This window comes from Vulpes lagopus, chromosome 9, assembly GCF_018345385.1.
Source record: "Vulpes lagopus strain Blue_001 chromosome 9, ASM1834538v1, whole genome shotgun sequence".
Lineage (NCBI taxonomy): Eukaryota > Metazoa > Chordata > Mammalia > Carnivora > Canidae > Vulpes > Vulpes lagopus.
Window position 1 is genome coordinate 34,790,493 of NC_054832.1, and position 27,260 is coordinate 34,817,752.

At 39.0% G+C, this 27,260-nt stretch overlaps 1 protein-coding gene across 12 annotated transcripts in view; it reads left to right on the forward strand.

Moving 5' to 3' along the window:
• NCALD (neurocalcin delta) overlaps positions 1–27,260 on the forward strand; it is a 374,162-nt gene that overhangs the window by 108,839 nt on the left and 238,063 nt on the right. For 10 of the 12 annotated variants that reach the window (XM_041769156.1, XM_041769140.1, XM_041769149.1 and 7 more), the window contains one exon: positions 1,846–1,898. The gene's annotated coding sequence lies outside the window, so the exon portion shown is untranslated. Of the gene's footprint in view, positions 1–1,845; positions 1,899–3,212; positions 3,242–27,260 lie in introns of those variants that run through there. The other 2 variants (XM_041769148.1, XM_041769147.1) reach the window with 1 other exon arrangement.

The following is a 27,260-nucleotide window of genomic DNA, read 5'->3' on the forward strand; positions in this document are numbered from 1 at the left end:
AGAAATGCCTTCTTACTCCATGGTGGAAGCACCAATGCCAAGGCCTGGCTGGAGGAGGGTGGCTAAATTTATCCTCTACCCCTCAGCCCAGTGCCTAGAGCACCTATCTCCCTATTTCAGTGTGTGACAAGTCAAAATTTCTGGTTATGCTTTTGACTGTGTGTGTGTGTGTGTGTGTGTGTGAGAGAGAGAGAGAGAGAGAGAGAGAGAGAGAGAATTTGCATTCTTCCTTTTATGAACTTTCCTAAATTCTCTGAAGAGTCTTTTTTAACCTCTCATATTTTGTTGATTCTAAGACAAGTTTTATTTTTCTCACATTTTGAAACTCTGTTACCAGAATGTGTCTAAACCAAAAGCATCTTTTGTTGCAATTGGTCAGGTGGCATTTATGCTGTAGTTACATTGTCTGGGCATGTGTGAACTTGGTAGTTCTGGTAGCATGACAAGACAACTGCAACCCCGTCTTGTTTCAGTCAGCGATCCCTTTGAGGGATCTGAAAAAGGAATTTAAGTCCTAAGTGTTGACTGAAATCCTACGGCATCTATTAGTAAGATTTTCTTGCCAACACTTACGGAAAAGTATCAAAAGCTTAGAAGAAAATCCCAAATATAATACATGAGTTCCCTTTTAGGAAATGTTGCATTACTAAAGCTCTTGGTGGCAGAGAGGACAGTATTGTGTAGGAAAATACGCTCACTGGATATTGTGTCAAATATGATTCAAAGAGTGGCTTCTGAATGTGAATACCTAAACCAAAGTAAATTTGCATAGCAATTTATTCCACCCACTTTTTCATGTTTTCCTTTTATACCGATATGATAAAACTCAGGTCTCACATAAGTCCAGTAGAGCTCTTTAAATAAGTATGAAATAAAAATTCTAAATCAAAGTGTTGCATCACAGTTTATTGTGCAGCCGATTTTCTTTTCCTTATCGCTATATAAAGCAGCATTGTCTCTTACAATCAATGAATCTTAATAATCAATGATATGTAGTAGTAAAGTAGAAAGTCTTTTAAATTGGCGGCATGAATCAAAAGATAAGTTAGAAAGTTAAGAAGTGAGGGATTAGTTTAGTAATTCTTTTACTCCATAAATATTTATTAAGTTTTACTGTAAGACCAGGCCTGGGTGAGGCATAAAGATATAGCTGTGAACAAAACAACTGTGATTCCTGGGCTCACAGGGAAGGCAAGATAGACTGAATTAGTAGTTGCATACATGATGTTACAGAAGAGTGCCGACTTCTTTGAAGTGTAAATGGAGAAACTTAAGATGGTTCTTTGGAGTAGATGGCTGACTGAGGAAGTAGCACTTGAGTGCAGAATGGAAGAAAAGTAGGAATAAGTCAGGTGGAGGTGAGTGGGGGAGGGGAAGAGGTCATCCTAGTAGAGGAGAGAACAATGTGTATGAAAGCAGAGAAGTGGCAAGGAAGGAGAAGCTGAAGGAAGTACAGTATAGCTGGAGCAGAGATGAGAAACAGAGCTAGAGAAGTAGATGGGCATCAGATAGTGAAAGACTTTCTAGGACATAATAAAGAAGTTGCCCAAAGTAAGAGGAAGCTGTGAAGCGGTTTCAGGAGGGGTATGGTGTATCATGGTTAAATTTTAGAATCGTCTTTCTGGCTGCTGTGAAAAAATGGAATGCTATAGGTCAAGAGCAGATGCAAAGAACATGTAGTAGCCATTCTCACTTGATTAAAGGGAAGGAGATTAGGAGGGACAGAAGTTATCAATTATGCAGGAGAATCCTGGAGCAAGTGATAGTTCCCATCAATGGCTGCATTCCACATTATACCCTTAGTTCCTGACAACCTAAAACAAGAACTTTCTTTGTTTTTGACAGAGTGACTTCTTCTGACTTGAGCCTACAGCGTGCTTTGAGAAATCTGCCACCAGGTAAATACAGAACAAAAGTTTTCAGATTTATTTATTTATTTTAAAGGCTTTATTTATTTATTCATGAGAGATACATAGTGAGAGGCAGAGACACAGGCAGAGGGAGAAGCAGGCTCCCCGCAGGGAACCCGATGTGAGACTCGATCCCGATCCCGGGACCCCAGGATCACTCCCTGAGCCAAAGGCAGATGCTCAACCACTGAGCCACCCAGGTGTCCCAAGTTTTCAGATTTATAAGCCACACTTCTCTCCCAAGACTCCCTAAGACCTAAATTCAACATCTTATTTTATCCTTGCATGGCCCTAGGAATCAGCTGCTGCCTTATTCCCATCTTGTACATGAGGAAATTGAGGCACAGAGAGGTTAAGCAACTTTATTAACATGCACAAAGATGTTTATCACAACATAAATTATAGTAGCCAAATGAAACAAAGAGGAGAGAATCCAAACATCTAACAATAGTTAAATTGTATCAAATCAATTATGGTACATAATTTGATGGAGATATTTTACCAATATTCTTTATCAGATTAAGAAGTTTCTTTCCTACTCCTAGTTGATTAAAAGTAAATTAGCTCATTATGCTAAGTGAAATAAGTCAATCTGAGAAAGACAATTATATGGCTTCACTCATATGTGGAATATAAGAAATAGCACAAGGGACCATAAGGGAATGGGGGAAACTGAATGGAGAAAAATTAGAGAGAAGACAAATAAAACATTTAACCATGTTAAATCTGGGAAACAAACTGATGGTTGCTGGGCAGGGGGAATGGGATAACTGGGTGACCCTCATTAAGGAGAGCACATGATATGATGAGCAATGGTGTTATACCATATGTTGGCAAATTGAATTTAAATTAAAAAAATAATAAAGAAGAAATGAATAAATAAATCTTTAAAAAGACTTTTAAAAAAGTAAATTAGTTCACCTGCACATTGAATTTTATTGAATGTTTTGCTAATCTACTGAGGTGATAAAATGATTTTTATCCTTTGATAAAAATTTTACTCATGGTAATTTACATGTATGGATTTTCAAGTGTTAAGCTATCTTGCATTGCTAAGATAAATCCAACTTGGTCAACGTACTTTGTCCTTTCTGTACTCAGTGAGATGTAGTTTCTAAATTATGTCCTGAGATTGGCTAAAATTTTCCTGTCTAGTATTTTCCCTGTCAGGAATGGTTTTCAAAGTATTAGAATTACTGGCTACTTGATTGGGTGATGATACTTGACACTAAAACAGTCGGGGCATGGTGTTTTCTTTGAGGGAAGAATTTCATCTACTGTTTTAATTTCTGATTTATTTAGATTTTATATTTCTTCTTGAGTCAGTTTTGGTAAGTTTTGGTTTTGGCTATCTTTACAATTTCTGTTGGTTTTGTATGCAGGAAGGGAATTTCTGGATCTTGGAGTAGGTATATGTTCAGCTGTATCAAACTCTATCAAAGAGTTTTTCAAAATGTTTGTATTAATTTAAAAATTTACATGTCCATCAGGAATATGTGATGGTTCTGATTTTCCATATTTTTTCCAATACAAGATATTTTCTGTTTTGTTCGTTTGATTGGTTGGTTTTTTATTAAAGCTCTGTTGGTAGGTGTGTAGAATCATATTGTAGTTTTAATTTATATTTCCCTGACTGATGTAGTTGAGTACATTTTCATATGTTAATTAACTGTATACTTTGTTTTATGAAAGTCCCTTTCAAATATTAAAAAATATTGAGGTGAATATTCATGTCTTTTGAAAAAAATTGAATTGTCTTATTGAATCATCTTTCTAATTGAATTGTAGACATTTTTAATAATATGTATTTTGGATTTGAGCTTTTGCTAGATGTATATGTTGTAAATATATTCTCTTTTTCCTGTGGTTTACCTTTCACTCTCTTAAATTCCTTTAAGATGGTGCAACTGGTACAAAGGTAAAATGGCTTTTTTCTTTTGTGGTTGACACTATGTATCCTATTTAAGAAATCTTGGTCTTATTCTAAGTTCAGAAAGATGTTTTCTGTTTCCTCCTGAAAGCTATATTATTTCACTTTTACATTTTGATTTATAATACATCTGAAATTGATTTTATTGTGTATGATGTGAAGTAGAGGGTCAAGATTAATTTTTCTTTGTGGATACAACTTGACCAAGCAGCATCCTTTGGTCATAGTACAATTTATCTGTTTATTTATTTTGGTTTGGCCTTCTGAGGAATGCTAACACACAGTAAAATGCACTCTCTTGAAATTTATGGTTTGATAAGTTTCAGCAAATGTATAAAATCATGTAACCACCAGAGTAACAATGCAGAGGATAGCCAACACCTGAAAGTGTGTTCCTTGGCAGTAGATGTACTTTCCCTAGTGGCAGCCCTGACAACTACTGATCTGATGTCTGTCCCAGAATTTTCTCTTTTCATAATATGTAAGTGAAGTTGCAGAGTATGTAGACTTTCATTTCAGACTTCTTTCATTTAGCATAAAGTTTTGAGATTCATGCATGTTTTTGCCTATATCAATAGTTTTTCTTTTTTATTGCTAAGTAGAATTCCATTGTGTGAATGTACCACAATGTGTTCATCCATTCATCAATTAATGAACATGGATTGTTTGTAGTTTTTGGTTATATGAATAAAGCTACTATAATCATTAGTTAATGGATCTTTGTATAGATATATGTTTTAAGTTACTAGAAGTAGGATTATTGGATCATGTGGTAAGTACAACAACTGTATTTTTAGTATTATTTGAGAAAAATTCCTCTGGCTGTTTTAAAAGTAACTATCATTTTGCATTTCAGTCATCAATACATGAAAGTTTAGATGTTCCACAGCCTCCCAGCACTTGATATTAATTAGTCTTTGTAATTTTAGCATTTTGAGTTGGTATACAGTGGTACCTCATTGTAGCTTTCATTCTCATTTCCCCAGTGATTAATAATGTGAACACCATTTCATATGCTTGTTTACGGTCTGTATATCTTCTTTGGGAAGTGTCTGTTCAAATTGTTCACCCATTTTTAAACTTACATTACCTTTCTGTTACTGATCCATAATTGAATATATTAGGGATATAAACCCTTTATCAAACATGTGCTTGCAAATACCTTTTGCCAGTCTGTGGCTTGTTTCTTCATATTCTTAAAAGTGTCATTAAAAGAACAGAAGTTTTTATTTTTCATGAAGTTCAGCTTTCAAGTTATCAATTTTTTTCTTTTATGGGGTATCAGTTTTGTGTCCTAAGAAATCCTTACAAGGAGTTGTGTTCATCTTGTTAGCAGATGACAAGATCGGTAGTTAGTAGAGACTTAGTGTGGGGTTGAGCTTCTGGTTGCTGTAGTTACCTTCAGCCCACTAGACTCCACCATTCTCCAGTGGTGGCCAGTAGTTACCTTATGCTTAGTGTGGCTGGTGTGCCAGAGGGCTTTTCCCACTGTCCAAACTCCATTCTCTGCTTTCAGCAGACCTGCCACACCTGCTCCACTGAATCTCTCCATGTTGGTGCTCACCTAGGAGTAGAGTGTTCTTGCTCAGTGCTCAGTGTAATGCAGTGGCGGTGGTGGTGGGGTTGTCAGTTCTGCTGGTCCAGCCTCAGTCTTGGGCAGGCCTGTGTGTCTACACTTTGGGACCTGACCTTTGTCTCTGTTCCTCCTCCTCTTCATGGCAGCCAATCTCTGCCTTGTGTCTCTGGGTGTCTTAGCGGGAGACGGCTTCCTGCCCCTCCCTGGGTTGTCACAGACCTCTTCTTTGTGTCAGGACCAGATTCTGGATTTGAGAGTTTGTTGTCCGTCCATCAGGGCAGATAGCTTTTGCTTCTGCCTTTCTCAAGAATCGGTGGATCTTTGCTTGGATCTTCGGAGTAGAAAGGTTTTCTGCTCCTTTCCCAGTGGTTTAAAACTCTTGCTTGGGCAGCCCGGGTGGCTCAGCAGTTTAGCACCGCCTTCAGCCCAGGGCCTGATTCTGGAGACCTTGGATCGAGTCCCACGTCAGGCTCCCTGCATGGAGCCTGCTTCTCCCTCTACCTGTGTCTCTGCCTCTCTCTCTCTGTGTCTCTCATGAATAAATAAATAAAATCTTTAAAAAAACAAAACAAAAAACCTCTTGCTTAACGTGGAATAAAGTTGTGAGAAGTGGATGGGTTTTTTGGTCCTTCTAAAGGATCACTCTTCTGTCTCCGACCTTGCCCTTAATCCTTCTCAGGAGTAGCACTGGAAACCTATGGGAAAACAAGCTTGAGAGAGGCTCCCAGGGACTGTCATGCTAGCACATACTAGCCCTTGAGGACTCATGAACATTTTGGCTGTTTTCTTCCTCCCTGCTTTTATGATGACTACTTTCTCCTACAGCACTCTGTCAAAGGCGACAGTCTGTGTGTCCCATCTGTCCTTGGAGGTCCATGCCATTCTCTAAATTAGTTCACCTGGTTGTCTTGTAACCTTAGCTCTTCGACTGGCTCATAACAAGTTATGCTTCTGTTGATTATGCAGCTTTTTCTGGGGTTTTCTGTATCTTCAGTGGATACAGAACGATGTTGCAGCTTTCTAAGAGCCACTGGTATTAAAGGAACACTTAGATTGTAAATAAAAATGCCAGTCAGAAATGGAGGAAAGCCGAATCAAAAGAAGGCAATAAAACCACAATCCAAAACTTAATGGGAAAGCTGAGAGGCTTTAAATTTTCTTCTTCTCTTGGGTTGGCTCTACTTGGCATTCTCTTTAACTTCTCAGGAAGTAACTGCCTACAGTGGCAGGAATCACACAATAGACTAGCTTGATTCTGAGGGCTGGGGTGAGGAAAGGAGGAAGAGTGCCTCTCTCTGCCCTTGTTGCCTTTCAAGAGAAGGAGAGGAGAAAGAGAGTCACGGGAAAAGAAGACGACAGAGACCACAGGCAGGCAACTGCAGAGGTTTGTAGCTTCTCAGAAAAGGGGTGTAAAGTGTAGTATCCTGAAGAACACCTGATGTCCACGGCACCTAGGAGTCCAGTATCATGATTCCCCAGCTATCCCAGGAGCAGTCACATCATCTTGTAGCTTAGATATGTTTAACCCTCTGCATCCTTGCTATTCCAAAGGTGGTCCAGGGATCAGTAGCTGCAGCAGCAGCCTCTGAGGGCTTATTAGAAACGCAGAATGCAGGTCCCATTCAGACCTGCTGAATCAGAACCTGCATTTTAACAAGATCCAGAGGGATTTTTATGCACTTGGATCTTTGAGAAGCAGTGTTTTACATAATCACTGTTTCTGTTTCTTTTCATTTTTACCCACTGTGCTTTTAATAATGAGATTAAAATCCTTCAAAGTCAAAATATTGTGAAGGTAATCCTACCTTAAGAATAAACCAGGGAGGGATCCCTGGGTGGCGCAGTGGTTTGGCGCTTGCCTTTGGCCCAGGGCGCGATCCTGGAGACCCGGGATCGAATCCCACATCAGGCTCCCAGTGCATGGAGCCTGCTTCTCCCTCTGCCTATGTCTCTGCCTCTCTCTCTCTCTCTCTGTGACTATCATAAATAAATAAAAAATTAAAAAAAAATTAAAAAAAAAAGAATAAACCAGGGACATAGTGAACAAAATTAAGGCATTTAAATGAATTTTCTAGTTAAATTACTGAATATAATTGAACAATAATCATTGATATGCATACTTAAAACTTCTTATTTTCAAATTCTTTCTTGAGTTTTGGTTCTTAGCACTCAAAACCTTGACTCTTATAGCAGGGATTTTTCTGTTGCTTCTTATAAAGGTGTTTCTTAGACCTATGTAGTTGGCCTCATAGAGGCAGTCTGGCTTTCCTCTCCACCTTGGTTTCAGTTGAAGAAACAGGCTCCTGCATGAAGCTTCTATTGTTGCTTCAAAACCTGGCCCAAAGGGTCCTAGCAAGGATCTATCCCTCTGTCAAAGTGCTTGCCAAGAGCCACCAGCTTTCGAAGCTTCCCAACTTTGAGTAATTTATGACGCAACAATGGGACTGTGTTGCCAGAATTTGAATTTTCTTTGTTTTTTTCTCAACTTTCAATGAAAGTTAATTTTACATTTATCCCAGTTCTTAAGTTGTTCTCTTTCCTTTGATACCATAAAAAAGCCAGCCACGATCACTGGATTAGAGTGTCTGCTTTCCTCTTATTTTTCCTTTTGCTTTCTACCCAGGTATTTTAAGGCCTGCCTGTCCTACCCCTTAGTGGGAGACATGAAGTCAGAGAAATCTGGTGATATTATTAAATTGTTTTAACATGCCTTTTTCAACATGGGACCATCATGTATGTGTTCTCAGCAGGTTGAGGAGGGCACAAGGTCATGGCTCCTGATGGAGCCAACCCAGGCAAAGAGTTGTCTCAGTTGTCCAAGGCCACTGAATTCTACTTTAGTGTCAGTGGTCAGCCTTAGCTGCAATCTGGGAAGTGGATCTTTGAGTTGGGCATATTACTGCTATGAAGGAAATCAGGGCTAGCTTTGCTTTGGGTGAGGAACTAAATGCAGACTGTAGACAGGGAGCTAAATCTTGGCTTTATTCTCAGGGATGCTGGGTTGGAGGAGCTTAAATTATGGTCAGGGTCAGCTATAATCAGGTCTCCAATTACTTTTGCTGCTGAAATATTCTTTCATGGGAAAAAAAAAAAAATAATACTGAGGCCAGAAGTAGAAGGGAGGGTGCCCAGACGTCTGAGTTCTTTCCTTCACTCAGTCTCAGCCACTTGAGAAGTCACCCCCTGGAGGATGAGTGAAGGAATGCAGCTAAAGGAAGCAGTCACCTTCCAGTAGTTTTCAGAAGACAGTTTTGTTTTATGTGCCCAGAGAATGGTGCTGGGGAGGAGAGCATGGTGCACCTCTGAATAATTGTTATATCCATATGTGTGTGTCACACACAAAAAAAAACACACCCACGATCTTAGCATATATTATTCCCTAGTGTGACACAGCTGTGTTATATTTGTTTCTTTATATACTTTCCTCAATGTCTGTAGTTAATGACCTTGTAGTATAGACAGTAATCGGCTATAGGAGTTGAGAAAAGGGAGAGTCACAGGCACTGAAGTTTGTGAATTCCTCACACAGGAGATGCAGACAAAGTGTATACATTGCAAAGAGTGGGTAGCATTATCCCAGGAAGAGAAGGGTGATTTATGGTGAATGTAGGATGGGCTGTAGCCAGCAATCTTCTAGTTACTTTGGGAGCACACTGAAGGGCTCTTCATTGGGTTTCCTCCATTGCTACACAGCAACGCACCAACCAACAAACAAGCTGCTGCTACTCCCCTAACCCATTGGTGTGCAACAGGGTCTGGCCCCTTTGTGCAGCCTTTTCATCCTTGACTCCTACAGTCATGCTGATTTGAAAACCCACAACAACAAGCCCTGCTCCCTACACAAGGCTCCCCTCAGCCTTGTGAGCGGACAGCTAATTGTCGCTGCTGATTGCTTTGCTGACAGTGCTTTGTGGCTATTTTGGTTTTTTGCAAGCATTCTTTAATTAGAGGAAATGACATCGTGAGCTGTCCAATCAGTCTCTTGTCGGATATTATTACATTTGTAGGAGAATCAGGCAACATTTAGGTTTCTTCCTGCCAAGCTGGTATGACGGTTGTGGCCTGTGGTGCATTTGGCTTGGCAAAGCAGTGACCCCCACTCAGCTCTGAGACAGGTTTTCCACTGGTGTGAGGGAAGAACATTTTTCATTTCTAGTGTTAGCTCAAAGTGTGCAAGGCTCCATGGGGCCCCTTGTTCATGCAGCAGTGTCACACTAAAAATTTATGCTTCATAGTGACTATTGCCCTGATAGGATGTTGACTCTTTTCTCTCTGCAGATGAATTATATCAGGATTCTTCTGATATTTACCTTTCTGGTTAACATGGAAAGGTGCTTCTATTTTTCCCTGAAGAAACACAGATATGACCTGAAGATGGCTTCTATTTGATGAAGTTTTAGAGGTGGTTTGTCACGTAGTAAAGAAAGTGAGATCTTACTACATTGCTTTAATCAATAGGAAGAAAAAGCTTGTTAAAAATTATTCTGAATTATAAAATAAGTTTGAAGAGCTTTACAACTCTTCACAAAGTAACTGAAATCCACAGAATAACTTTTACCAATTGTTTTTTAAGTATGACTGCTTTCTAAAACTACTTTACTGAATATTTTATTTTGGAATAGCTGTGTTTATTTTCACATGAACCATGTGTGAAAATTTGAAAAATCAGTTTATCTAATGCTGATAAATAAACTGCATTTTATGGACCTTATTTAATTATTTTTTTTCCTAAGTTTTTTGGTTTTGGTATTAACTGCCTTGCAACAAGGATTATTAAGCATGCTAGGGTATCCTCAGGGTAATAAAACAGCCTGAGTTACAGTTCCTGCTCTCAAAAAACTTACCTTCTAATTGGGAAACTAACATTCTCTAGTAGTCCTTTCTGCATGGCTTCTTCCACACATCTCTGTGGTTACATGGTTTTTCTCCAGGAGTGTTGAATATTGGAGCAGAGAACACAGAATACAGGGTGGATCCAGGGTTAAAAAGAAAAAGACAAAGATAGTTAGGGTTCTGTGGAGAGATCATAAGCATCTCAGATTGTGCCCAGAAGGAAAGGAGGCCAAGGGGTGTGTGTGGGTGCGGAAGGGTGGGAAGGATCATGAAGATGGAAGAAATGATTAATGGACATGGTGGGTGTGTGGACGCCAAAGACACAAGGACTCCATGAGGTCAACATGGGGCAAGAGAGATAGAGTAAAATGCTATTTCCTCCAAGTCTGTCTTATCTCTTCAACCAAAGGGCAAAATGGGCCAGGCCTGGCATTTCTTTTTGTGTCTTTTTTAGCTCTTGGTTTGCTGTGATACTCTAGCACAGGCTTCCTAAATGTTTCCCAAAGAAATTCAGCTCACTCTTGGGTTTTGTGAAGATCATTTGAGGTCATTATCAAATTTCTTTCACACATATGGAAATGATTGAGGTACTCATTTATTCAGGTCTATGGTGACCCCCAGAGTGATTCCTGGCATAATCTGAGGGTGGCATGAACATGGACATGTGCTCTACAGTGAAAAGGAAGTCTCTGTCATCTGATATTTGTTCATTACTCTTGGGTGAAGGGAAAATATCATCCCTAGAGAGACAGTTTAGGTAGACTTCAGAGAGTCCCACATGTCAGCATGTTACTTTGCTTTACCGGTAAAGCCAAAAATGCTGTTTCTTTATATAGGTCAATAGTTTTCCTTTTCCTTTTCATGATTTTTCAGGCTAAGTGCATTTGAGGCCCAAGTGAACAACTTAAACTTCCTGATCTTCTTACTGTTCTCCTGCTTAACATTCAACTTTTTCTTGGGTTTATATTTAGATGAAGTAATCTTGATGAAAGACTTCCACAACTGAAGTCACAGCAAAAACTAGAGAATAAAATTTTAATTTGGAATAAGAGCTAAAATGTCACAAGATAATTCCTATACATTCTTGTATATTTCATAATTAACCTGCCATTCCCTGGGCGTTATGCCCCCTGTGAGTTCTTTGCAATGGCATCTTACATTCACTTGGTTATCCTGGTGCTGGTCCCTTGCTGGGACACAGCAGGGGCTCACAGCTGTATGTACATCTGTGGCAAATGTGTCAGATGTTCAGTTCAAACACACCAGAAGTGACTCTAATGCAGATTTTCTTAGGTAGCATTTTCAGGTTCCTTAACCTGTACCCCAGACACCACAGACTTGATCAGAATCATGCAGTTACCATGGTATCTAGAGAGCCCTTTGAAACTCATTGACTTCTCCAGGCAGAGAAAAAGATGGAAAACTGCTCTAATAGAACATTTTCTACCTTAGAAGCTGAGAATAGACACCATATCTGAAACAGAAAATCTGATTTTTCAAAACTTCTCTCAAGCTAAATTTTTTATAACTGCTGAAAACTCACAGGTTTGTATGTACTAGCACTGACTTTAACAGATTTTTTTCATCACTGATCTGGAAGCTTCTTTTTGAATAAAATAGAAATGTGAATGGCTCTGGCTAGGATATCCTTTTCAATCGTAGAGAAGAGTTAGACTAACTGGGCCCTCCTGTTTGTTCAGGGAGAGTGAAGCAAAAGTGGGTCTAGCTGTGAATAAAACGGCAGGCCTGCTTTCTTCACAGGAGACTTCTCCCCCTGATAAGTTCTTTGATGCTAATCTAATTCTCACTACTTACCAACTCCAAAGCAACAGAGTTTATATCTTTGAAAGGGTTGCTTTTTATAAAATCTTGTCTGAAATTTCTGCTTAATGGAAAAGCCACTGAACCATTACCCTTCTGGCTTAGAGTTCGTAGACAGGGACTGTTTAAGTCATTAATTTGTATTGCTTGACATTTTTATAACACTTTACAATGTTCAGAGCACATTTACATCCATTGTTATTTGAGCTATGTAACAGCCCTTATAAGGCAAAGAGAAGTTTTTGGGTTTTTTTATTCCCCCCCCTTTTTTTTTTGGAATGACAGGAGAGTGAGAAAGATTATGTCTCCTTTAATTCATTGTTAGATCTCCTTCTTCCTTCCTTCATTGTTACATTTCCAGGGTCTAGACTAGGGCTATATCACATAGTAGGTGCTCAATAAACATTTTTGTTAATAAACAAGTAATAATAATGATAACATTTTCACTTCTACCTTTTTGCTTCTTACATTGGAAACATTGTACATTCCAATGGCATAGAAAATGCTGAATATAAGCGTAACAGGCTACTGAAAATAAATAGTGACATGGGTATAGAGGGGAAGTACAGATTGTCAGTTCATCAAGGTAATGGGTGAAGAATACTGAACTGAGCTGTAGAAAAAAACACAGAAGACACTGAAAATATAGGTCCTGCCTTCAAGAGCTTGAAATCAACTTGGAGAAACCCACCATGGAAAAGATGAAGAAAGTCACTCAGTCTGTTTGGTTGGCCCTGCCCTCTTAGAAACTTGAGTGGAAAAAAATAAAAAGGACATGCATTGAAAAAAACCTTGATCTCAGAGGGAGGAGGAAGTAGAAGAACTGTACTGTTACTTTCTTTGTTTGGTTCTATAATTACCTGTACCCTTTCAAGTGTTTTTATGCAAGAAACCAAATGCAGAGACTGGTCGAGGGATGAATCATTCATCCCTAATTAACTGGCATAGAAGGTGAACTTTCACAAAGCTTCAATTGGCTCTTTTCCTTAAATAGTCAAGTAATTATGCTGTAATTTAGCATCAGTAAACAAATCTTTCCATCCTTATCTCAACCAGAAGGAATAGTTTCCAAGTCCCTTAGGGATGGTACTTTTCAAGGGTTAGTCCTCAAACCAACTGCTTGAGTACCTGCTGCTGAAATTCTGATTCAGGGGTTTGATGCAGAGCCTGGGAGCCTGCCCCCACCCCCACTGCCTTTTAATATACATGCTATTTTGGAATAATTTTATATTCATAGAAAAGTTGCCAAGATAGTACAGAAATTTCCTATATTTCCTTCACCTAGCTTCCCCTAATGTTAACTTCTTAAATAACCAGAATACAGTTGTCAAAATTAAGAAATTAATATCAGTGTAATAATGCTAAGCTACAGACTTTATTCCAGTTTCGTCAGTGTTTGCACTAACGTCCTTTTCCTGTTCAATCTAGGACATTCCATTCCATTTTGTCAACCTACCTCCTTCATCTCCCTGGACCTGTGATAATTTCCTTGGATCTGCATTTTTAAACCCCAAGTGGTTCTCAGATATAAAACTCAACACCCATTGCTCTTCCAAAGCCAGGGACATACCTGGACACATCAGACAAATGCTAAGAATCCTGTGGTGAGGGTGGGTAGGAGGGAGGGAGAATGTGGGTTGGGGGACCTCCCCTTGCCTGAAGAAACCTTGTGTTTTTCATTCCAAGTCATGCTCCCATTGGTTAGGGACCCAGCAGGAAACAGAAGGCACACTCTGGAGGACTCTGAGGAGAATTGAGCAAAAGTACTATTTACGGAGGTGTAGACAGAGTGAAGGGAACAAATAAGGGATACTAAGACAACCAGGAAAGCCAGGAATGCTTAGCAATGAGAAGCTTCTAATCTTTTTGGAATGGGGGCAAGAGGAGCAGTAGTCAGGGATGTGTAGTTGGAGAGCCAGTCACTGCCAGAACTGTAGGATTCCTATGTTCAGAGGACATGGAGGAGGGAGATCTGGGTCTTTATCACTCTACCCCGGTCTCCTGTTGGTGCCTCCCATTGACAGAACTCCATAAGGAGCCAGAAGGCAGGGGATTAGGCAACATAGTTCCTGGGCACAGAGAAGGGAGGGTAGGTAGAGAATGGGTCTGGACAATGGATTTAGAGAGGCGTGGAGGTGAGAACCAGCACTGTATAAAGCAAAATACAGAAGAGATAGCCTGATTAGTTCATTGTGGCTGAGTTAAAATGTATGCTCTGCTTATTAATTCATAGCTACTATGTCATTAGGGGTCCGTAGCTTAATAAAAAAAAAAGAGAGAGAGTATCCAATAAAAACATTACATTTAGCCTTGGAAACTGTACAGTTTATCAGCTTGTTGCAAAATCAACAGATATTCTTTTGGTAGATTAATGATATAAAAAGAAAGGTAGCCTGCAGCTAAATAAATAAATATCCAGACTGAAGAAAAAAAGTGCCATCTGAGATATGGTCATAGAACTGATCATGGATTTCGGTGTCATATACCAACTTGTATAATCTGGATAAACCAATGCATTAAGTTTTGTTTTTTTTTAATTGGCCCTAGTTTTTGAAAGGCATTATCATCACCCTTTCTACAGTATAGTGAATTGAATTCTGGGCACCCCCAAAAAAGATTCAGACAATGTTCTTCTTTTCCTAATTGCCAAAGAATAGGGATGGATAAAAAGCTCATCTTTTTTCAAGCATCCATGTGACTTATGGATAATCTCTAGTCTTTAGAATTGGCTTTCCTGAGGTGTATCCAATGGGAATTTACTGATGGTAGAGATGAAAAGTGTATATTTTGCCCCCTCATTTCAAAAAAAGAGTAGAAGTTACAAAGGATGAATATTAGCTATATTTTCCTGCTGTTGACATTAAGCTTCACATTAAATACATTGTTTCCCAAACAGAAAGCTTGGTGGAGGTTTGTTTTGCGCATGCATGTTTTTCGCAGATATTGGTCTTCTCTTGTGTTTGCTCACCATCCTCAGCCAGGACATAAGCTCTTCTATATTTATTTTGCACAGTAGTTGCATTGGGATCTTGGCAGGAAACAGAATTTGCCTCAGAGAGTTTGAATGAAGAGAGTTTAATGACAGGGCTGTTGCAGACCTGTTGGCAATGTTACAGAAACAAACACCGGCTGGTTCAGCACCCAGTAACCAACAGCAAAGGGGAAGCCATTCCCCAGGCTGAAGGGATAAGGGGAACAAATAGTGGAGTCCAGTGAGGGTTGTAATTATGGAGGAAGGGTCACTCAACAGAAGCCATAGCTGTAAAGGGAGAAAACTCTTGCCAGACACTGCAGTAAAATAGGGGGAGAGTAGGGGAAATAGTACCACACTGCTCTCTTCCCACCTTGCTGTATTTGTTTTTTTTTTTTTCCACCTTGCTGTATTTGACTGGTGCTCCCCACTAGTCAAACCCAACAGGAAGCTAGAGGCCCAGGGTGTATAGGTGATCACAACCCCTAACCCTACACCACCCCTACTCCACCCGCAGCCCTGGGCAGGAAAGGTGAAGTATGGTTGGGGATGTTGTAGAGGGGGAATTGGGAATAACCAGCAAAATGGCCCATTGTCATTGAGCCCCTAGAATGATTATTTTGTGACATTAGGTTTGGAGAAAATGCAAAGTGGATGCATTAAATTTTTTTTAAATTTTTTTAAAAAATTTTTTATTTATTTATGATAGTCACACATACACACACACACAGAGAGAGAGAGAGAGAGAGAGAGAGGCAGAGACACAGGCAGAGGGAGAAGCAGGCTCCATGCACCGGGAGCCCGACGTGGGATTTGATCCCGGGTCTCCAGGATCGCGCCCCGGGCCAAAGGCAGGCGCTAAACCGCTGCGCCACCCAGGGATCCCTGGATGCATTAAATTAATAAGCAAATTAATTTTCTATAAAGCCAGTTTTCCCTAGCCTGCTCTGAAGTTTTACTACATAAAATTTTCTAAAGTTTCCTTAGTCTCACTGTGTGGTGAGAAACATGTTGACCTTTAATATAATATGGAACCTCATTTTGACCTCTGGGGGCCCTGAGGGAGGGAGATAACATAACATAGCTTGTGTTATTGGTTGTCCCAACTGCCATTTTCAGAGTTCAAATGTGCAATAGTTCCCTCTTATCCATGATTTTGCTTTCCATGGTTTCAGTTATCTGCCATAACTGTGGTCCACAAGCTGATGATCTTCCTTCTGAGTATCCTCAGAAGGTCGCTAGTAGCCTAATGCTACCGCATAGTGCCTGTGTCATTCATGCCAATTCATTTCATCACATAGACATTTTATCATCTCACATCATCACAAGAAGAAGGATGAGTATGGTAAGATATTTTGAGAGAGAGAGGAGACTGCATTCACATAACTTTTATTTAGGTATATTGCTATAATTGCTTTATTTTATTATTGTTATTGTTGTTAATCTCTTACTGTACCTATTTTATAAATTAAGCTTCATCATCGGTATGCATGTATGGGAAAAAAAACCCCATAGTATATATATTGGCTTGGTACTATCAGCAATTTCAGGCATCCACAGGGGTCTTGGAACACAGTCCCAGTAGATAAAGGGAGACTACTATATGCTTTTATTGTTTTAATGGGTTGTTTCCGTTGAAGCGAAATGTAAGTACCAAATAATCATTTCCAGTTGTTCATTGATTATTCGTGCATAAATTATTTAATGAGAATGGACCCAGATAACCAAGTGATAGGTTCATTTCTGGGAAAAATGTTGACTCTAGCCCATACCCCCCAGTTGGAGATTATTTGAAAATAAAAGCAGAGTAACAAAACTATCTTCAAGGGTTCCGGTAACTTGAACCAACCTGGTCTTGGGCTCATTTAAGAATTTTTTTCCAGGAGGCTCAGAGAAAGAGAGCTAAAAATAGACTGGTTGCAGCAATTTCAGTAAAAGGACCTGAAAATGTTTTCTTTAGCTCAGGGTTTTTAGTGAGTGACAAGTCAGCAGTGCCCAGAAGATTGCATTATTGGGAAAAGAAGTTCATATTTGATTTTCCTTTTCCTTGTGGGCTATTTCTCTTTAATGCTTTCTATCAAATCTTTAAATGTGATGCATGACAGTCTATCAGTCTCCTCTATTTTCTGTAATATTTTTGTCTATATCACCCCACTTTTTCTTTCCAGATTTGTGATGGATTCTTAGGCAGGGCTACCTTCAACTAAACGGCTCCAGAAAAAACATAAAATCATGCTCTTAAACTTCAAGGGTCTTTCATAGCTTAAATGATTTAATTGCAATTTTGAGCAAAACTAAAGAAAAATCTGTTGATTATGCTTTATATGAGGGGAATGTCATCGCTTTGAGTGGCTAGAATCAATAAACTGCTGATAGTTACTTGAAGGGAGCACTAAGACCTAATTTGCCTTTACTGATCTGACCTAGGCAGGGCGTTAGAGCAGGTAGGAAGTGGTTAGTGCTAGGCTATGCTACCTACTATAACTTAAGAACCTGAACCCATGGTAACAGGCATTAGTATTGATATCAAGATCACTTCTGTCCTTGCAGCTATTTTTGTCTGTGTCAGGATCTTTTTCCAATGAACCCGTGGAGGTAAACATTGATGCATCTTTCTTTAACTCTGGTGCCTTCCACACTCCCTCAAAATCAGTTAGTCACTATGATCCTAGCTTTGCAAGAGAGACTCATTTCCTTTCTACTGTCATTTCAATAGGCAAGGACCTTCCTAATGGCCTAGTTATTGAGATAACCTCCTGCAAGGCTGCCAGCTCATAGTATTAACTTGCTTCTAGAAAGGAAGCTTCCTAGGCCATCATATTTATCAGGATCTGCCTCTGCTCAGAAACTTTCAGCCAGTTATCACTTACAGAGCAAAATCCCTGTCAGTAACCAACTAATAAATTTCCATGAGCAGCTGCTGTGGGCAAGGTCCTGTGCCTGGTGCTGTAGGAACACAGACCATGTCCACTTACCTGTTCACTTTGTGTCCTTGATTAATTTGTCATTTCCTATCAAGCAGGAATTATACTTGATGTGTATAAGTGCACAGCGGCAAGATTGGCTTCTAATCAGCATTCCTGATTACATATTTTTTGTAGAGGATTACTAAAAGTTATGCAGCTTGGAAAACTATATACATAGTCTCCTCAAGGCTCCTTGGTGTGGCTCCTAATATTTCTGAAACTTTCTGTTTAAAATTATCTTCTGAACTCTTAAGTTGTAAAAGCAAGAGTCTCATTACTGCATTCTTTTGTTCAAGACACAATTTGCAGAATGCCTGCTTAGTAGTAGGTGCTGTGCCAAGTCCTTAGCATGCTAAGATATATTAAAGTCCACCAAACAAAGACTACCAGGGATACGCCATAGTCAAACAAACTTAGGTTTATTAGCTTGAAGCAGCAAGGGAGAGCACATACCATAAAGGGTTGTAGAGCATTTCAACTGGGTGGAGATGGATTTTAGGAAAGAATATCTACAGAGTTTGTAAAATGAATTAATCATAGAATGGTCTTGGCTAGAGATTGGTCAGAATTTATAAAGTACGAAATTGCTGAAACAGTCAGTGGTCTTTAAGACTTATGGCTTTGTGTGGAATTATTCTTAGACTAGGTTGTCTGTGGTCTTATTTAGAATATCATTGGTCTAAATGAGCAGGTGTTAAAGAGTCTGAACTTAATATGTCTTGTGTGTCAATGTTTGGTACAATTTTTCTATTTTTGTGAATCATAGTACAATTTTGCAAGTGTGGTTTCTGTTTCAATTTTCAATCCTCCCTCACATCCTATGGCCAACTAAATTGGTTTTCCCTTTTTCAGAAGAATAATGACAAAGCTCTTGTCCTCAAAGAGTTCTCAGCCTAGGTTATTATAATATAATTAATTGGACATATTCCATAATACAGATACAAATAAGGTGTTATGGAGTTCAAAATAAATAACTTCAAGAAAAAAACGATCATTTTGTTGAAATCCTAACATATACAAAGCTCCACGCATTATTTTATTTAATCCTCAGCACCCATATGAAATTGGTGCTACTTTTCATATCCTCAATTAAAGACAAGAAATTAAGATGTGAAGAGTTTAAATAACCCACTCAAGCTGGCCACCCAGCTAAGGGATGATAGATCTAGGACTTTATTAAACAAACATTCACTAGACACTGTTCTAGGTGCTTTATACAATCCCCAAAATAGGCCTTTGAAGTAGCTACTGCTTTTTATCCTATTTCACTAATGAGGAAGCTAAGCATTAGAAAGTGAAGTAACCTATCTAAAGTCACAGCTTGTGACCACATTATGGAGGTGGGGCTCAGACCTGGGCAGCTTTCTTCCTGGTCCATGCACATCACTGCCTTGTCTGCTGCTTTTCTTGAGTCCTTGTCTTTGGCTTCTTACTTCTGTGTTCTTTTTTTTTCTTAAGACTTTATTTAAATTCAAGTTAGTTAACACATAGTATATTATTAGTTTCAGGGCTAGTATTTAGTGATTCATCAGTTGCATATAATATCCAGTGCTCATTACATCAAGTGCCCTCCTTAATGCCCATCACCCACTTATCCCATCTCTCTGCCCACCTCCCCTCTAGCAACCCTCAGTTTGTTCCTTAAAGAGTTTCTAATGGTTTGCTTCCCTCTTTGTTTTTATCTTATTCATTTTTCTTTTTCTTTTCTTTTCTTTTATTTTTCCTTTCTTTCCCTATGTTCATCAGTCTTGTTTCTTAAATTCCACATATTAGTTGAATCATATGGTATTTGTCTTTTCCTAACTGACTTATCTCATTTAGCATAGTATAGTCTAGTTCCATCCATGTCACTGCAAATGGCTGGATTTCTTTCTTTTGAATGGCTGAATAATATTCCATTATATACATACATACATACATATATATATGTATATATGTATATATATCACATCTTTTTTATCCATTCATCAGTTGATGGACATCTGGGCTCTTTCCATGTTTTGACTATTGTGGACATTGCTGATATAAACAATGGGGTGCATGTGCCCCTTCAAATCACTATTTTTGTATTCTTGGGGTAAATACCTAGTAGTCCAATTGCTGGGTTATAGAGTAGTTCTATTTTTAACTTTCTGAGGAACCTCCATACTGTTTTCCAAAGTGGCTGCACCAGTTTGCATTCCCACCAACATTGTAGGAGGTTCCCCTTTCTCTGCATCCTTGCCAACATCCATGGTTTCCTGAGTTGTTAATTTTAGCCATTCTGAACAGTGTGAGGTAGTAGCTCATTGTGGTTTCAATTTGTATTTCCCTGATGATGAGTGATGTTGAGCTTTTTTGTGTGTGTATCTGTTAGCCGTTTGTATGTCTTCTTTGGAGAAATGTCTTTTCTTGTCTTCTGTCCATTTTTTGACTGGATTTTTTGGTTTTTGGATGCTGAGTTTGATAAGTTATCAAGTTTGCGTACTAGCCCTTTATCTGATATGTCATTTGCAAATATCTTCTCCCATTCCATAGGTTGCCTTTTAGTTGTGTTGATTGTTTTCTTTGCTATGCAGAAGCTTTTGATCTTGATGAAGTCCCAATAATTCATTTTTGCTTTTCTTTCTTTTGCCTCTGGAGATGTGTCTAGTAAGAATTTACTGTAGCCGTGGTCAAAGAGGCTGTGTTCTCCTCTAGGGTTTTTGATGGATTCTTGTCTCACATTCAGGTTTTTCATCCATTTTGAACTTATTTTTATGGATGGTGTAAGAAAGGGTCCAGTTTCATTCGCCTGCATGTTGCCGTCCAGTTTTCCCAACACCATTTGTTGAAGACATGGCATTTTTCACAAAGCTGGAACAAACAGTTCTGAAATTTGTATGGAACCAGAAGAGACCCCGAGTAGCCAAAGTAATGTTGAAAAAGAAAGCCAAAGCTGGAGGCATCACAATTCCGGACTTTGAGCTTTATTACAAAGCTGTAATCATCAAGACAGTATGGTAATAGCACAAAAACAGACATGTTGATCAATGGAAAAAAATAGAAATGGAACCCAGAAATAGACCCTCAACGATATGGTCAACTAATCTTAGACAAAGCAGGATAGAATATTCAGTCACCTCTGTGTTCTTAACTACTGTACTGTTTGCTTTATTGGCAGAGGAAAAGCTTCATAGAAAGGTTGACATAACTGGGGTATAGTGATTAAATGGGATATTTCTGGACAGACTAGGGAGAAAAGGCTGTGCCATCCCATTTAGGAGGAGTAACGTGCACAGAGCTCTGGGAGCAGGAAAGGCTCTACTTGTTCAGAGAATGAAGAACTTTGGGTACATAGGATGGGGGAGTGGTGGAAGCAGATAGAGCTGGGCACATGTATTGGGACCAGGTTGGGACTTTACAGTAGTTCCTCATGCTTGGCCAAAAAGATGCTCTTCTCTTCATCTATTACATTTGGCTCTGAGGATCTGAATGACCATTCTGGTCATAATGCATCTGCAAAGAGATTTGTCATTACCAAAGGTACTCCTGCTGGTGGCAATTCCAAATAAGTTCCAGAAATCTATTAAGCAAAGGAAACTTGAGGGGGAAAAATTGTTGCCTAGAAATACCTTGAGATGATTGCTTTGAAGAGCATAACATTCCTTTGAATGTCTATGTCCCTTGTAAGTTAAAGAAAAAAATATGTCATTACTTTCAATCAATCCAGAGTCCTTAATAGCAGCTTTTATTTATGGAGTTATGGAGCTGACATGCATTTAATCTTTATATCAGTCGCATAAGGTAAATACATTGTTCATGTCCCAACTGTATAGATGAAAAAATTGAGGCTCAGAAAACTCATGGATTTTGGCACATCATATCATGTATCCTCACTCTGTGTTACTCCGTGGACACCAAGAAGTAGTCCAAAAAGCTGAGGCTGAAATTCTGGCCTTCCTTGGGCAATGGGGAACCCTCAGGCTTGCTGGGACATGAGTTCATCAGCCAATTAGTAAATACATTTGTATTGACCTTTCTTAATAGAAAGTGATTTCTAGAGGTTTGCTTATTTAACTAATGACAAGTGCCTTCATTAGGAGGGTGGGCACAGAAAGGTCTTTGCTGACTCTGGACAGTGATAATCTTGTTAATTTTGGCTATGGTACCCCAGTTCTTCACAGCATCAGGGAAAAAGTGGTAGCGGTAGCTAATGAGCCTGGACTGCACAGTTTGGAAATGAAGGGAGTGATTTGTTATCATTTTCTCTATACAGTATGCTTGTGAATTAATTGTATTAATTAGTTGACTTAACCTAAGAATGACCAGTCATTTGGCCTTATGTTTGTCCCTACCAGAGGCAATGTTAGATAGCATGGCCAATGAGGACCTGAGCTGGTGTTATGCCATCAGATTCTGAATCCTGATGCTTGGCTTATCTTGGGCAAGTTACTTAAACTTTCTGCACCTCAGTTTCTTTATTTCTAAAATGAGACTAATAAGAGTGCCTACCTCATAGGGTTATTTTGCAGATCACCAAGAAAATCCTTGAAAATTGCTCAGCATGATTCAGTTCATAATAAGGACTCAATAAATGATAAGCAAATATTGAGTGAGCACTTGTTCTGTGCCAAACCTGGATATGGTTTTGCACTGCACAGCTCCCAGGGAGCCTTCCACATAGACAGCCATGAGAACATCACCCTCAGAGTCACACAATGTAATGGCACTGTGGCAGGACCCACCCTAAGCACTTTACATATACATATTTTATAACTCTTTAATCCTCATGACAGCCTGTTATTAATCCTGTTTACAATTTAGACACATGTGAGAATTACCTTGCCCAAGTTTAACTAGCTAATAAGTGCCAAAGCTGAGATGTTGGCCATTTATATTATTGTGGTATGGAGGAGCATGGTTGACAGCCACAAAGTGGAGGGATGATCTCCTTTGTAGCTTGGTGTGCTTCATCAACTCATAATCCATTGGTTGTCCTTATGTCTTTCAATCTTTTTGAAGCAATTTATATTTTTGGCCTTTATAAGTAATAGATATAATTTTAGCTTCATAATGGAAATTCATTAATTCACTTGACCTTGGGAAAAGTCATACAACTTTCCTTGTCATAATTTAATCATATGTGATTAGGATTGAGGGAGGGATGGAGGAAGTGAGGGAGAAAGAGAGAGAAAGAACAAGCCCATTGAACATTTGCATAATACCAGCAGTCCTACCTGCCCCTCCATCAGGACCAGGTCACAGCCCATGTGCTTTGATCAGATGGCTTCACTTCTCACAGGACATCCGTGGTGTGAGATTCTTGCCACATGGAGTTTTAATAATGTACTTTTCATACAACATGGCCCCAAAATGAAGCCAGATAGTTCAGCTGCTACTCAACCAAGGAAACAGAGATTTATGCCAGTGTTGGAACAAAAACCAGCTGTGTTAAAATTTTTGACAAATGGTATGGCGAGGTCCCAGGGAGACACCTTCCTGAGGGACTATTGAGGCAGTTGCCCAAAAGAGATCCCATTTGCTCTGGAGGGTGGGCAGTGAGAGGTCAGAAGCACAGCAAGTGTTTTAATGTATTGACTGTGCCTTCTGATTGGTCCAGGTTCTGTGTGGCTCCTGGTTTGTCCACAGACATCCTATAAAAAGCACCTCCAGGTTTGTTCCATTCTCCTTTGTTTTCTCTTTTCTGTGGCACCCTCTGAGCTCTTTATTTCCTTATCTCTTTGGCCCTGTCTTTTCCTTGGTTGTCATCCAAACTTTGGCCCTTCTTGGCCCTTCCTTGAACTCCCCTGGCTCCTATAAGCCTGCGGGGCAAACTCAGGCACACAAGTTGGTACTATTCATGTCAAAAAGATAACTTTTGCAAACTTTTGCATTTTTTAAAATTATTTTTTTCTCCCAAAACTTTACTGGAGAGGCAAAAGTAAGAATATTTCAGGATTAGGGGTTTTGTATTAGTAGGATTACAATGGAGATAGATCAGTGTTGAGTTCCTTTCTTCTTAAATTCTCATCCTGTGTGGAACCCTAAGGGTCTTAGCCTCATGGGAACAAGCAGCATTAGTGGTTTTTCCATGAGAGATTCAGGGGCACATGATAAGTTATAGCAGTTGTGACAAGGCTATGTCAACGTCAAGTCAGTGTGGTTTCTCTGACTTACCACAGTGAGGCTATTCAGGACACCTTCAGCACTGGAGAAGATGAATCTTTTCCACAAAAATGGCATGTTATCTATACAATGCCCAGCCAAAGAAGATGAGTCAGTATGCTCTGTGCCATCTCTAAAAAAATAACAAAATATGTTTTCTTTTCTACTTCCTAAAACCAAAATAAACTACTTCCTACTACTATCGTTCACAGAGCCAGATGGAGAGAAAGAATGTTTTCATCTAGGACAGAGGGAATCAAAATGGCAAGACTGGCAGTTGGTTTGAGGGCCTGGCCCATAGTGGGCAATTGGAGAATGTTAGTTCATCTGCTATTTGCTGAGGGGAATTGGTTCCATAAATTACTTTTATAGTTGTCTATTACTGAAATGGTGTTTGGAGGCTGTGTTTAGGAGAATGTTATTCACCCTAATGCCAGGCTAGTCTAAGACAATATGACTTAGAAATGAGAATACAGATTCTGAATTGGGCCTATTTTCTCATCTTTCCTACATGATTGATTTGAATTCATTAGAATTGAATTAACGGAGCATGTTATCTTTTCTTCCCTGACTTCCTCAAGCCTGGGTTAATTGTGCCTCCTTGGTCTGCCTATGCTTTTCCTCTCAAGCCACTCTCTACATTTTATGAGAATTACCTGTTCCATGCATCTTTTGAAAATTGGGACTGTGACATAATCTGTACCCAAAATGTTATCTGGTAGTTGGTGCTCACTTGTGGAATGAATGAGTGAATGAATGAGTGGTGTTAAGATGTTATGTTTCCACCTTTTTTGCAAGTTCCTTAAATAAAAAACTAGGTGTAATTCTATAGACTCTGTGGAAGGGATCACACAGCCTCTCCAAAAAAAAAAAAAAAAAAAAAAAGCATTGTTCCTGGTTTTCTACTTGCTGTTTCAGGCATGCTGGGACAGTTATTTCAAGAAATGTGTTGTGAAAGACTTTATTAACCCCCTAACTCCAATTGTCAGAGAATGAGAAATTTAAAAAGCTTTAAAACCATAAGAATAAAAACAAAAGCTTGCTTTCTTTTCCTTCCTTCCTTCCTTCCTTCCTTCCTTCCTTCCTTCCTTCCTTCCTTCCTTCCTTCCTTTTTTTTGTACTAAAACTAAGGAAAGCAAGAGGGGTGAGGCCCAGATCTCTTTAAGCTAGGTGGGCAATTGCACCTGTTAGTCTGGTTAAATGAAGGTTACTTTTATAAAGTCATTTAGTCTGAGGAAAATGAAGAGGTTATGAAAGGCTGGAGAAGCCTAGGCTATCCAGAAAACATCAGCAAACAGGGTTGTCGCCTGTAATTCTAAGAGCAGTGTTATTCTCTGTGTCCTTTAAGCTGGATGTAGATAGCTCCAGGATTAGCATTACTATTCTGAGTATTTATAATTTAATATTATATCATAATATTTTTCTTAAGTTTCAATATTATCATTTTGAGCAAAGTCATATCTTTCTATTAAATCAACATGCTCTATTTTGGTTAGTTTGTTGGTTGTTTCCATGTTTCTACTATTATAAATAGTGTTGCCATGAGCATCTTCTTGTGCACAAAATTTTTTCCTTTGGGAAATGCATTAGCCCTGCATGAAGGAGGATAAGTATTTTTATGGTTCTGGATACCTATTGCCAAAATAATTTTTAAAGGGCTGTAGTGAATACATCTAGGGAATATTTAAGCTCCTTTTGAAAGCTGTGTGCTTTACTTATGACATTTGCCACCATGTGTTAATCTGTTCTTGTTTTAAGTCTGAAACCATGTACTCCAAATTGTTCTCTCTGTATAACTTGTTTTACATATAAAATCTACGTTCTTATGAGGTCCAGTCTCAGTACAATATCACATTCAAGGAACAACATCCAACAACCAAAAGCAATTAGAGAAAATTAATTCCTATCTTTATTGTACTTCTCAAAAAAACGTAAAAGGAGTTTCTTGAAACTACAGTGTCTTGGGGCACCTGGGTGGTGCAATCGGTTAAGCATCAGACTCTTGATTTCAGCTAAGATCATGATCTCAGGGTCCTGAGATTGAGCCCAAGTTTGGCTCCATGCTTGGTGCAGAGTCTGCTTGAGATTCTCCCTCTCTCTCTGTCCCTCTCTCCCACCTCTAAAATAAATAAATAAATCTTGAAACCAAACAAAACAAACCTACCATGTCTTTTTCATTTCCATCACAGAGTGCATTTGCTGGAAGCCTTCCCTTCTCTCTTCACATTACTATCTCATTTCTAAAGTCTTCTCTGTTCCCTTTCTGCTGACACCTGCTATCTAACTCTAGCATTCAGCCATCTTCCCCAAAGCCCCCACACCCTGCATCTTTTTGTTATGTAGAACATCCCTTAGTAATTTGGCCTAAATGTTCTCTGGTAGATTTCCTCAAACCTAGATTCAGACTTCACACAACAAGAGAAAGCCCTTGAGCTGATCCGACAACCAAGAAATATATCCTCCTTAGAAGCAGGAAGGGAAAGGGGAAGATTATGCATAGTAACAAATCAATAGTTTTGTCCCTGTCAGAGATAACAGTAACAGCCAATATTTGTAAATGTTCACTATAGACCAGACACTAAGTCCCTTATATGTATTGTTATAGAATCCTTCAACCAACCTTATGAATTAACAAATATTATCAACTCTGTGTTTTAGATGAAGAGTTGGAACCAGAAAGTGTAACTTTCTCAATGTCACATAGTAAGTGACAGAGCTGGGATTTGAACTAGGTGGTCTGGCTGTAGAGTACAGGTTCTTAACTACTGTACTATACTCCTTAAATTTTAACATATATATGATCTATATATCTATGTCTGTATCTATAATCTCTAAATTTTTCTTACCTGTATCAAAATATTGAGCAAGAAAATGAAAACAAAGTGGAATGCTCATTTATTATGAGTTACCTTTTTTAAATTAAAAATCACTTGGGGACTATGCTACTGTCGCTGTCAGCCTTCCTGTCTGATCTTATTGATCTAGACCATGGAGTTGCTTTTATTACTTCTTGTTATGAGAAAAGCCTATTTTGACAAGGTCAGTGGAGAGATGTAATTCATCTTAGACTCTGGAATTTAATGTGGTAAAAGACAATTTGCTAGTACCTTGATAGGGAGCAAATGTT